General features: G+C 33.7%; 1 protein-coding gene across 1 annotated transcript in view; it reads right to left on the reverse strand.

Annotated features, from left to right (window-relative positions):
* The window catches only part of FMN1 (formin 1), a 149,631-nt gene that overhangs the window by 101,563 nt on the left and 35,097 nt on the right, over nt 1-12,971 (reverse strand).

Consider the following 12,971-nt stretch of genomic DNA (forward strand, 5'->3'; position numbering starts at 1 on the left):
CACTTTCTCAATCTATTAAAAGTGTTCTCATCAATTAAATTCAGAGGTACACATAAATTATTCTTCAAATTTATTTCCTATTAGATGAAAACTTTATTTCTAGCAGATAGATTTCAATCTACAATTCAGGAAAATGTATCTTAGAACCAAGAGGATCAAGAGGATTTCACTGAGGTAGAGAAAATAACAATCTTTGAAGAATATATGTAAGGAATAAAAAACCCACTTTTCTTACCATATATCAGAAAAATACAAACCATTTGACACAGAAATATCTCCTTTAAATAATCCAATCCAATACTGATATTCCAGATGATTAAGTCCCTACAAGCTCTTTGCTGCTATGCCATGATACTACTATCAGGCAGCTGACTGGTGTTATCTTACTTTGCAAGGCAATGACTCCTGAAAGAGCATTTTCCATGGTTCTTTCAGGATCTGTACAAAGGGAAGCCAGCGTTTCAAGAGAAGCAGACAATGAGCTGTGATTTTCCCAAATTCCTGCAGGCACAGCAATTTACACTTAAAAAATTGCCACATAGTGCTGGTCAGAAGTGGCAACGTAGCACACCCTACTTATCATTCCAGCTTTGTATTAGGTCAGAGTTAATAGTTTACAGCATTAATTAATATGCATTCAAGTCATGCATGAGTAGCTCAGTATGGCAAATACAGTAGTGTAATATACTGTAATTTTATATCATACAAAGAAGCTTGAATAGATATGCCAACAATATATGCTATTTCCTACAGCTGAGTTCTGATCAATTTGTTAAGATAAAGTCCAAAGTAAACAATCAGAAAACACTGGATACAAAATGCTCCTTTTCTTAATCGGCAGGTGTAAATGTGGGAATTCAAGTTTAAAGTCTTGCAGAGATGATCAAACAGAGATTTGTATTGGCAACAATCCCATTTCTATTAGTTTTATAGAAGAACTAGGACTAACATGTATACAACAAATAGAACATTTTTAGCTTAGCTCTTTTTCTTTTCCTACTGTTACTCTATCAAAGTTTGTTCTTGTTCAGCTTAATTATTAGTTCAGTTCAACTATCACAAGATTTTCTGCCATTGAATTGCTCCAGAGCAATCACCTTTCTTTTTAAACTTGGCATACCTATCCATAAAGGAGGTAATGAAGTAAGTTTGCCTTAGGGAATTTAGCTATTTTGTTTATCATAGTATTTTGCCCCTATTGGACATCAAAAACTCCCCAATAGAACAATTTACTTTGAACGTTAAAGATTTTCCCAGCAGTAAATCTGAAGTCACCTTAAAAACACACTGTAAAACAAAGCACAGTATTAACAGAACTACTTATTACATTTAACTGGGCACGAAAGCAACTGTGTTAGCACTATATACCTTTTCAACTACAGATCTTCAGTCTTTAATTTAGACTATAAAATTGGTGGTTTAAACTCAAAATTACATTTGAGATGATAGTTTTATGCTTTGTCTTGCTTTTTACTCTTTCACATTTCCAAAATTATTTTCTGTTAATAAAAATAATAAAATTATTACCATAAACAAGAATTAAAGCTAAAATGACTAAGCGCAAAAAAGAAAAGCAGGCTTAACAAAAATGACACATTGGGGATCTGTGTTGAACATCTCATCAATGGAAAAGATCAGTCTTTTCCAACTGGCTGCAATATAAAGGAGTAATAAGTAATAAAACAAGTTTTTTTTACCTTACATCTCAAATAAATCTTGTTCACCAAAATAAGATTGAGTAATATTGACATCTTTTCAGTTTACACAGCTATGATAGTATTTCCAACAGAATTCTCAAGAATTATTGATATTAATATGTACTATTTATATATATATATACACATAAATAATACATACATATTCTTAATAATTCCTGGCAAATATTTCTTCAAAAGAGATGAAACGCTCTAAAATCTTATAATGAATCAAATGGAGATCAAACAGCATCCAGTCACGCCATGCAGGCAGAATTTAAACATTCTATTTCTGTCATGTAATATGACAAGTGTGTATAAAGTCTATTACATTTCTTTATTATATCACTAAGGACAAATGGATACCTTATCAAACATGTAGTATTGAATAATAAATAAAACCAATGTGTACTAAACTTAGGCATCTTTGACTCCTGAAAGTAAGTCAATAACTAAAAAATTTTTTTAAAAAATTACAATTTTCACTTGTCCGTGCTTTAAAACTTTTTACATGGTACTGCCTATTAGAATGAAATCTCAGAATTCAGGCTCCAGAATACTTACTGATAATCACTAGACCTCAATATCCAAACCTGAAGAAGCCTATGGAGAACTCAAACTAGAACTAAATTAACTAAAATTAACTAACTTTAATTAATTAAATAAGTTTAAACTAAAATGAATTTTGATGCAACCTCTTGTCAATACAACCATTCATTATGCAAGACGATTTCTTCACTTTACAAATGGGTTGCTCTTTAGAACTTGTGGGATTTGTATAGTTTAGAATCCTTCTGATGCATTATACATCAAATTTATAGTTAGCATTTTATTATTAGATGAGTCACTAAATTTTGCTATAGCAATTGGTGATACTAGTACATATCCAGGCAAATCTTTTCTTACAATTGCAATTCATAAAACGATGGAGAACAACAATGGAATCTTTTTATAATTTACATTATTATAAACAAATCTAACATACTGAAATGGAATATAATAGAACTATTTGCATCTCACAATTTCAAGTGGGAAATAAATCAATCAAAATTACTTTTATACTATATGCTGTCACCAGAATCCTGAAATATTAAAACATAATGTGAACACAGAGACATTTTATTGAGTAGAAATTAGTGTTAGAAGCACTTGTGCACAAGCTTTCCAGTTAATACTGTTTTCATCTAAATGGGAACCACGGGTTTGTTTAATATAATATACATATGTCTACCAAAGGTTACCATTTTATTTCCAGGTGTCTGGCAACACTCCTTTAAAATTTTTATGATGGCTACATAACAATACCTGTGGCTGCTGGGACCAACCAATTTTAGCTAAATTCAAATTTACAGGGATTTGAATAGATACAGTTCAAATTATTCAGTATCTTGTTACTAAATCATGTCAGCAATTACTACTGTCAGTCTACTACCATACCGAGTCTGTTTTCATGGCACGTCATCTACCAGACTCCTGGAGTCCTTGGAACTGCTGTTAACACGAACAATGACCAAAGACTATCATCAGAATATAATAGTTTGGTCACAGATACTTTAAGCAGAATGAAATGGAAAAAAACCAAAATAATTCAGCAGATGTCTGAGGGAGAGAAGGTGTGGGAAGAAGGCTGGAGGGACAGAAGATATGGGAAGAAGCTGGAAACTAAAGCTTAGAAAGCCACCCTATGCAGCCTGAATGAACACGAGTTATTCCTGAAGATAGGTAGAGGGTTGGAAACTTATCAGAGTAAAATGTCTGCATTAATTTCTGTATAAAATGAAAGCAAGACATTGAGAAGAACAATTCAGGAGATGTTCATCAGCATAGTTTAGATGTACAGAATAACAATTTTTTTCGTTTGAAAAATGCATTTGCCACTCTGCTGACTTGTTTAGAAGCCTAGTGCCTGCTTCTCAACAACATTCATATCAGAAATTGGGATTGTATATGTAGATTCAACACCCAACAAACTAGTGCAAGGAACACATTTTTCAACTCCCCTGACCATTTCACTTTCTTGCAGCATTAAGCCACTCTTTCAGAGAGTCTATCAAATTAGCCCTCAGGCCTTGGCACGTAGAGGATTTCTGGCTTCTCATTGTATCGATGGGTCTTGCCCCAGTCAGTGATATTATCTAGTTTTTTGTTACATATCCTCCCTCTCCTGTACACACACACACACAACAGAGAAAATTGATACTTACAGCTGCCTAAATTTCCATGACAGTAGAGATATATTTTCTCCAGATTACTGTTACAAATACCAGATTAGAGGCAGGTACATTTCAATAAAACCTTATTACTATTCCCCTTCATATTGCCAGCTCAGAAGAAAATAGAAGTATATAAATAAATGTACGGTAAAAGCCTTAATGTGCCGAAATCAGATTTCAGTTATAAATTTGAAAATACCTCCTGAGTACCTTAAACCTAATCCACACAGCAGTACGCTACTGAAAAAAAATTGCCTCACCTTAGTACAACCTTTTTGCTTTCATTGTCAATATTAAACATGGAAACAATGCTATGCTAGTATGCTGAAGAACACTGTTAGAATTCAGAATTCGTAATAATTTGTCACTCAAGGAAGTGGTCTGAAAATGCATGCTATGATTCCAAAAAGAGAACTGCAAGCGTACATAGCCACTCAAGGGATGGAATTTTCTAGGTTCAATCTACGTTGCCTTTAGTCTCCATCTCACCGTTACTGGATAACGCCTCCTCATTTCCTTAGCTTCTTCCTTCTTTCTATTGCTGAAGAATACTTTTACTGTACCCTTAAATTTGCTTTGCAAGATGTAATTCAACTTGAGTGTGTCAACTGTCCTTTTAATCCTATGCTTTTCTGACCTCTAAAACTAGCCTTCCCAGCTGATGCACCTCTTTTTCCATTCTCCCATAGGCTTGCTGCTTCCACCCAATAGCCATTTTGAAGCGGTTGAATAAATAGGCAGTTCGGTCTGTCCTTCTCCCTGAGAAGTCTTCTTTGCTTCCAAATCTGCCCTTGCTTGGACGCAGTGTCAGAGTTTTTGCACCTCTGATTCTGACTAAGGAAGATCCATGTCTATTTGGTATTCAAGCCTCACCAGTACATCTCTACTCACAAATGAGTTTCTTTAATTTCCAAGTTTTGTCTGGTACCTGCTGTGGAATGGGCACCACTGAGTAAAATCACCTCACCAGAGCAAATGATCCCAGCTGACTCTCAGTTCCCTTAAACACAGACATTTATATATAAGGTTAGAAGATCTGTATTACTGTATTTTATTAAAGGCACTCCTAAAAAATAAATAAATCATCAAATCACCTCTTTCACTAAAATACATGATATTGCCATGACACAAAGATGATTATGCAATATGCAAAATATTGATACACTGTAACCTGGAAAATCAGAGGAGTTTTGGAACGGTTTTCTGCTGTCTTCGTGTCTTTTCCCCTTACAGCCAGCCCTGTGCCATAGGACTCCAGTGACTTCCTTTTTCACCTGCTAAGTGACTTGCATAAACAGAGAAAACGGTAAGATAGTTTTCTGAAATAATGCTGACAGCTCAGCCTTGGTCCCATGAGACTCAGGAACATATGGAGCATGTGGAAGAAAAAAGCCCCAAAATTGAATCAGGTCTACTGGATTCCATTAACCCATTACAGGCACAGATGATAAAGCATGTAACTAATCACAAAGAAAAAGACTAAACCCTCTCGTTCAGACTGTGACCTATAGGTGTCTAAATGTCTTTGAAATGATAACGTGGTTGTCACAGACAAATCTCAATACGATGTGACAGCTTTTCTCTGTGCTCTGATAGGTGACAGATCACAGTCTCTAATACAGTCAATATAGTCAATTAAATGCAATCAACTCAAGTGTATTTGTGGTGTTACTGCTTTATATAATGTGTTTATATGGACAAAGCCTTCTAACCATGACATAGAATTCCTCTACTATGAAAAAGTTTTAGAACAATTCGTATGTATGAATATGAGGAAACCATAAATCTCTACAGCAATCTACATTCAAAAATCAGTTGCTGGCTTGCTATAGTCAAGAATACTTGCACATAAATGTTAAAAACTCCTGAGAAGTGTAACAGCAAGACATAAAAAAAGTTCTCTAAAACACTGTTTAGAGCAAGGCAATATGCAGCAACTTTTGCTTTGAAACTAGCAAGTTAATGCTTCACTGTTAATGCATAATATTTTTCACTAGTGTTTACAGTGCAATTCTACTCTGAATAGAAACTGTGTAAAAAATGGCACGTCTTTAATAAAAAAGCTGTTCTATGTATATCAGAGACAGACCTCTTCTTAACTGAGAAACACACACTTTTACTAGTTTTTACTCTAATTAGCCTGGAAAAACAACATAATAGAGAGAAAGTGAGCTTGATTTTATTCCTTCTCTGACTTTATACATGATTGTTACATCTGATTAGTTACTTATGCCAAGCCATGAAAACAAAAAAAAATGTGAACAAAGATGACACAAAGTATCTAAGGATATGGTTTCTAGAAGTAGAAATGCTGGAAGGGAGTGATGTTGAAAAAAAAAAATTAAAAGAGAAAGGAGAAAGGAAGAAAGGAAGAAAGGAAGAAGGAAGAAGGAAGGAAAGGAAGGAAGGAAGGAAGGAAGGAAGGAAGGAAGAAGGAAAAGAAGGAAAGAAGAAAAGAAAAAAGAAAAGAAAAGAAAAGAAAAGAAGAAAAAAAGAAAAGAAAAGAAAAGAAAGAAAAGAAAGAAAAAAAGAAAAGAAAAGAAAAGAAAAGAAAAGAAAAGAAAAGAAAAGAAAGAAAAGAAAGAAAAGAAAAAGAAAAGAAAAGAAAGAAAAGAAAAGAAAGAAAGAAAAGAAAGAAAGAAAGAAAGAAAGAAAGAAAGAAGGAAAGAAAGATGGATGAAATATTGAGTTGCCATTGAAAAATATTTTTACAGCCTTTACAGCTTTCTTTTTCTTAATAGCATTTTGGCAATCAAAGTACTGTGCATAGAAAAGAGAGGAAAAACACATTTTTCACAGACAGCCTCTGACTTTTTGGTTTTGTTCATTCTAAGTAATTTCATCTTCAGTTTTTGGAAGAGCTGACACTTTTTATTCTTGTATTGTGTTGACAAAGAAAAAAGTATTTTTTTGTTAGATCTCTGTCCTTGAAAAAACATACATTTGTTTTAAATTTTAACAACAATCAGAGATTTAGCAAACGATTTCTCAATGAAAAAAAAATTAAACCTGTGCCAATTTACATAAAAATCAAAATTCCTCTCTAACAAATACCTCAACAAATATAATCAGTTACATATGGTATATCACAGTTTTCAAGGGTACGCAGTAAGGATTATTCTTATACCTCATAGTAAAAAAGCTAAATGATTGACCATTCTCAAACATTACCAGAAGTCTAAATATTTGTACAGGCTACGTATACAGTGCCCAGTTCTCTAATTTAAAAATTTTATATCCATAATTTTATAGAGGAAAGACAGTAAAAGTTGTTGGGAGGAAATTTGAACATAGCGGGTATACAGAACATTGTTTTTCTATTTATTATGAATATTTAGTTATGTAACAATTATTACCATTTAGGTAGTTGAGCAAGAAATACAGCCTTATAGCCAGTAATTTTGGAGTACAAAATTATTGGTATAGCACATCGTTACAACATACCCGGTTATGCTGCAACATACAGATTTAAAAAAAAAAAAAATCATGTGCATGATTACTTATATATGTGAACAGATGGCTTAAAATTCACATAACATTTTAAGCTCTAATTCACTTCAAGTTTGATAATTTAAATATATGCTGTGAAAATATATATCATGTTTGATAGGTTATGAAATACACCTTCTGATTTAACACCACCTGCAATTACGTGTAGAGATTGATTTGTGATTCTTTGAACAATTACCATTTCTACAATGATATATTATGAAGAGGTCCTCAATCTCAGGTTACTACACTTAAGTAAAACTTAGAAATGGACACCAAGCATGTAGCTATTTGATCACACATTTTAAAAAATAAGGTACTATTCTTCCAACAACTAAATTTCATGATTACTCAACGCTGTAATTAAATTGCATTTTGCCATGTCAAATATCATTAAACATCAAAAACCCAAAGAAGATCTTTAATAGCTTAATTATTTAAAACAGAATAGTAAAAATCTCTATTTATTAAAAGGAAACTTAGATAACCAAATTGTATATCCTATATTAAGAATTTTAATAATTAAGTATTTGAGTATATCAGTTACACATTTAGAATGGCTCAGAATACATCTTCCATAATAATATCCTTACTTAATATTTTATCACCATACTTAACAGATAGATTCCTATATTTAAACAATGTGTATTCATATAAGGAATGCAGATGTTAAAAGCTCTGTTTCATTATAAAATACATATTACTGTGAACCTAAGGAAGTTGTTACAGAAAGTATAACAGAAGAAAGCAAGCTTGATGTAGTTAACATGTCCAGCCTTTATGAGACTCGTATTTATACTGTCTTAAGGTCTGACTGATGTAAAAAAGGACTGTCAGCATAACCGCACGAGTTGTGTGAATTATCTACCAGAAAGAACAAAGTAATGCCATCAACCTGGCATTTTGAATTCCCTCATGAATTTCTCCTTCCTATGCCACCGATCCAGATGGATACAAAATAAAACAAAACCTTGCATTTCTAGACTGGTATAAAGGGAAGGAGATGGTAAGGAAGTTTTACTACTTCTTCCCTCTCTCACCTTTTTGATTGTACTGAAATAACTGGTATGACACACTTCATATTTTTCTTTGTCCTGTCTGGAAGAACACCATCTAACCAAGATCAACTTCAAAAAAAAACCAAACCCCAAACAGGTAAATGAACAACTGAATGAAAGTATGAGAAAGTAACACACTCAATACAAGCAGGTATTTAAAGGCAACCTAAGGAAAAACTATTTTTGGGAAATGCACTGTTTTGTACTCCATCTGCTGTTATTTCTGGTATTTTCTTATTCTTTGCTAGAAAAACTTCAAAACCAGGAAACTGCACTTCTCACAATACAGAAAATCAATGAGAAACTGATGGTATTAACACAATAATATCTACTCTCTCTACTGCAAAAAACCATTCAAATCAAGCATGACATTTTTATAGTGAGTATTTAAATTAACATATTCTTACATTTTCTTGTATGTTTATATGTTTCTAATATTCTTCCAATTCATTGTTCCAGTTTCAGTTAAAACTATTCTTGATGTAGCCAGTAATACGTTCTTCACGCCACTTCAGAATTAGTTTGCATTTGTAACACATTTTGAACACTTCTTTTCTATACTCAGTTCTGCGTACAAAATTAAGAAACATTTATTAACATCTTCAGTTACTCTTCACCCTCTTCCTTCTGTATAGTATGTCAGTTGTATTACCCCTCTGCTTTGCTCCCTGAATTCCTAGCAATTCCCAGTGCTGGTTTTGTCTTCGTCTTTCCTATTTCATCTTCTAAGCATTTTTAGCTGTATACTACATGGGAAACGTGTCGCTGAAACGACTATATTCATTATAGGCTTGTTGTCACCCTTCACTTTTATTATATTACTATAAAATTATTCTTCTCCTAAATGAAATCCCATTCTTTAGCAATTTGATTCTTTATATATGCTTCTGTCTTCTCTTCCTCCTCGTCACCCTTTTCCAGGACCTAGAATCGGTAAGAGCCAGGTTACCATCCTTCCAACTGCAAAGCCTGTGTGCCTGTCTCCAACAAGATACAAACCACCCCTTGCATTACGGACTGTGCACAGTCCTACATTCTTTTAAGCTTTAGCGTTTCCTCTTCCAGCTGTCTGTGGACCTTCAATTCTCTCTTAATGTTCTGTCCTCTTGTCCATGCTCCTCACGGATTGATTTCCAGGTTGCCTTAAAGTTTGCTTTCCTCATCCTGATTGCCTTGTGTCTGCAAGTAAGTGTTTCTGTAAAATTACATTCATCTAGGTTTTGTTTCCTGCACACATACATATCTTCCCCCCCAGTTCTTTCCCTGTTAATAGCTACCATCCAACATTTTAGATTACACAAATTGTAATTGTACACCCACTCGGAGAATTTTGTTATACAGTACATAACTCACAGCAGCTCATCTATCGTCTTTGCTTTTCTACAGCTATCCTATTTACAACTGATTTTACTCAGATGAACCTTCTTATTAGGAGTAAATCCCTCCTCCTCTCCATAACTTCTAATCAAACACCCAGGTAGAACCCTTGATCCACCCTTGAAATTTCTTGGTAATCTCTCAAAATCCTGCAAACATTATGAATTCCAATATATGGAAAAATATCTCTAATAATGTTCATTGTACTCCAGAGTGTAGTCCACATTTATGGATCCTATTATGTCAACTTTAGCACTTGGTAAGTGATGTACTCTACTGTGGCATCTCTGTACCCACAGACAAATCTCACTGGAATCTAAATCCTTCTTGAATCATATATATAAAGCAGAAAATTATTAATGCCTTGGATTCACTAACTTGTTGCCACAAACACATTTGCTAAGCAATGTCATCCCTTGAGATAAATGATAGCACCTCCAAAAAACTAGACTAAATATTACTTAATAAAACCAACAGTCAACAGCATATGCTTAAAGGGGTAAATCTCAGCTTATTAATAAATATTAACAGCAGATAATTTAGCATTTTATGTAGATTTTCTATGTGTAATAGGTGACATAAAATTCCCACTAATACTAAAGTTTCTGTTCATTGGAATGAATCTTTTTAAAAAAATAAACCCATGAAAACATTCAACTGACAAAACCCAATGCAAGCCTGCATGTACCTCAGGTAGCAGTGAGAAGAAATACCACACCCATGCAAGTGGCGTACAGCAGCTACAAGAGGCCACGTAACATCCAACACGTGTCATGCCCTGTGGAAAGGGAGCGATCCATGCAGAAAGTGACTGTGTTGATTCTTACTAAAGGAAAGCTGGCTTATGCTAGGAAAAGTTTGTAAAAAAGGGGTGACCAGCGAAATTGAGACCTACCTGTAAGTTTCAAGGAAAACTGATACTTTCACAGACAATTTAATTGGTAAAATCTCTGCATACTGTTAAACTCTGTTAAACATTTGAATTCTGCAGAACGGAATGAGGCAATTCAGCATGCAACACATCCATAAATGTAAATGATATATTGCATACAACGTCTCTGAGGCCAAACTAATTAAAAAGTATGAAACTACACCATGTGTTAAAAATTCTTTTCAAACTTTTGTTGAACTAGGACCACAAACAATTAGCATGCAGAATCCAAACATGATAACAGGAGCCTTTCCTATCACAAATATTGTAGTTACTTCCCTATTCTGTTTCTCACTTGTGACTGCTACCACAGTCTTGACAGACTAGGTTAATATGTCTGTATAGATACAAAAATACTAACACCTATGCTTTCTGGTGATGTTCAAAAGATTATACCCAAGGAGGAAAAAAATTAAATTATTGCTATTCAAATATTTTAAAATACAATATATAAAAATATAGACCAGTATTTAAAATTCCGTTTTCGTTAATCACTTATCATGACGACAATTTACTCTAAAGAAGTTACAGTATTCCTCATTTCCTAGGGAAAATATATGAATCATTACTTTTACTGATACATATAATGATTTGGCATGTAAAATGTGAAAACAATGCAAAAAATGGCTGAAAACAAGTTGAAGATGAAGTTTCAGTGACAAAAACTACAGAGGAAGTATGGATCCAATAAGAAAACTGATTGTAGTAGAGAGCAAGTTGTCTCTGATCTTGGGAGAATGTTTTTGGACACCTAACAGCTTTTTTATTACTGTGGCTGATTAAAATGAAAAGCCTTACTACTAAAATGTTCTTTTTGATGAGTTTTTTTTGCCATGAACTATAGACCTTGCAGTCCAGTGGGATACAAATCCTTTGATCCTGTGCAGTCACATAAATTCAAAGTCGTAAAACAACATTGAATTTGATTTTATTAGTGTGGCTGATGTTGCCAGAATTGTAATGCAACCTTGTTTTTCTTCTCTTTTCTTCCTTTTCTTTTGGGGAGGGGGTGGAGAGGAAAGGAGAGTTTACTGTCAACATTGCTTCACAGTATAAAGAACTAATTTCTTTGGCAGCCAGGCTCCAAGATTAAGCCGTTATAACAAAGCTTTGTAACTACATAGGAAAGTAATGATATACATCACATTCTGCTAAGTTGCAACCAATGATTTGGTTGAAGCAAAAGTCAAAGCAAAAAACAGTGTAAGGACAGCACATGGAAAACAATAAGCAAAGATAAAGTTATACATCTATAGAAGAATAAGGGGCAACAATAAATACTACTTTTCAATAGGAAATATTCAGCCAAATAGTGCTATGAGTTTGCTATGAGCATAAAGTAACGTAGCTCCAGACTTTTCAAAATTGATGATTTTCATTCTGTATGAACATAATTTTTGTCTAAAAATTCTACGAATACCTACACTGAGGAGACGACTAGCCTCTCCACCTACATATAGAGACTTCACAGATGCAATGAAAACAACTAAAAGATTTTGAGGTGTAGCAAGCCATTCACTTCCTAGTTATGGAGGGAAACTAATTTTCTGGGGCCTTTTTGACACCAGATACCAAAATAACAACAGAGGTTTGATTTTACTTTAAGGAACATAATCACCTAAGAGAGTAATTCTCTGATGCTTACAATTATCACATTCCTCATGTGTTATAGAGAGGGACCTCAACACGTCAAAACAAATGGATTGCTTGGTGAAACAGTCCTTCCTTCAATATAAAATATATTATACTACAAAAAATACTACCTCTTTCTCTATAGCAAAGGAAATGAAGGTAGAGGTTAATTTCACACTCAGCCTCATATTCAGAAAACAACATTTTTCATTAAGCTACACACTTTCTACAGAAGGACAAAAAAAAAAATCTATTCCTTCCCTCACAACTTCATTATAGAAAATATTTTTTTCATATTAACAATAATACTTGACTCTATTACAATGATTAAAGAGAAAATTCAAACTGTAGATATCCTTGTCAAGGCAGAGTATATGAGGAGATCCTAGGCACACAAGTTTCTCTTTCATGACTTCTTTCTTAGTTTGACTAGGAAGCTTCCAGTTCTGCAGACACTATCATAAACGTTAGTGGTAAAAACAGAAGACGGTCTTTTAATATTCACCAATCAGGTAACATTTAGAAGAAAACCCAACACTGTGTTTATAACTAGTCTGCTTTTTAACACTGTAGAGAT

The sequence above is a fragment of the Balearica regulorum genome, chromosome 5 (assembly GCF_011004875.1).
Source record: "Balearica regulorum gibbericeps isolate bBalReg1 chromosome 5, bBalReg1.pri, whole genome shotgun sequence".
Lineage (NCBI taxonomy): Eukaryota > Metazoa > Chordata > Aves > Gruiformes > Gruidae > Balearica > Balearica regulorum.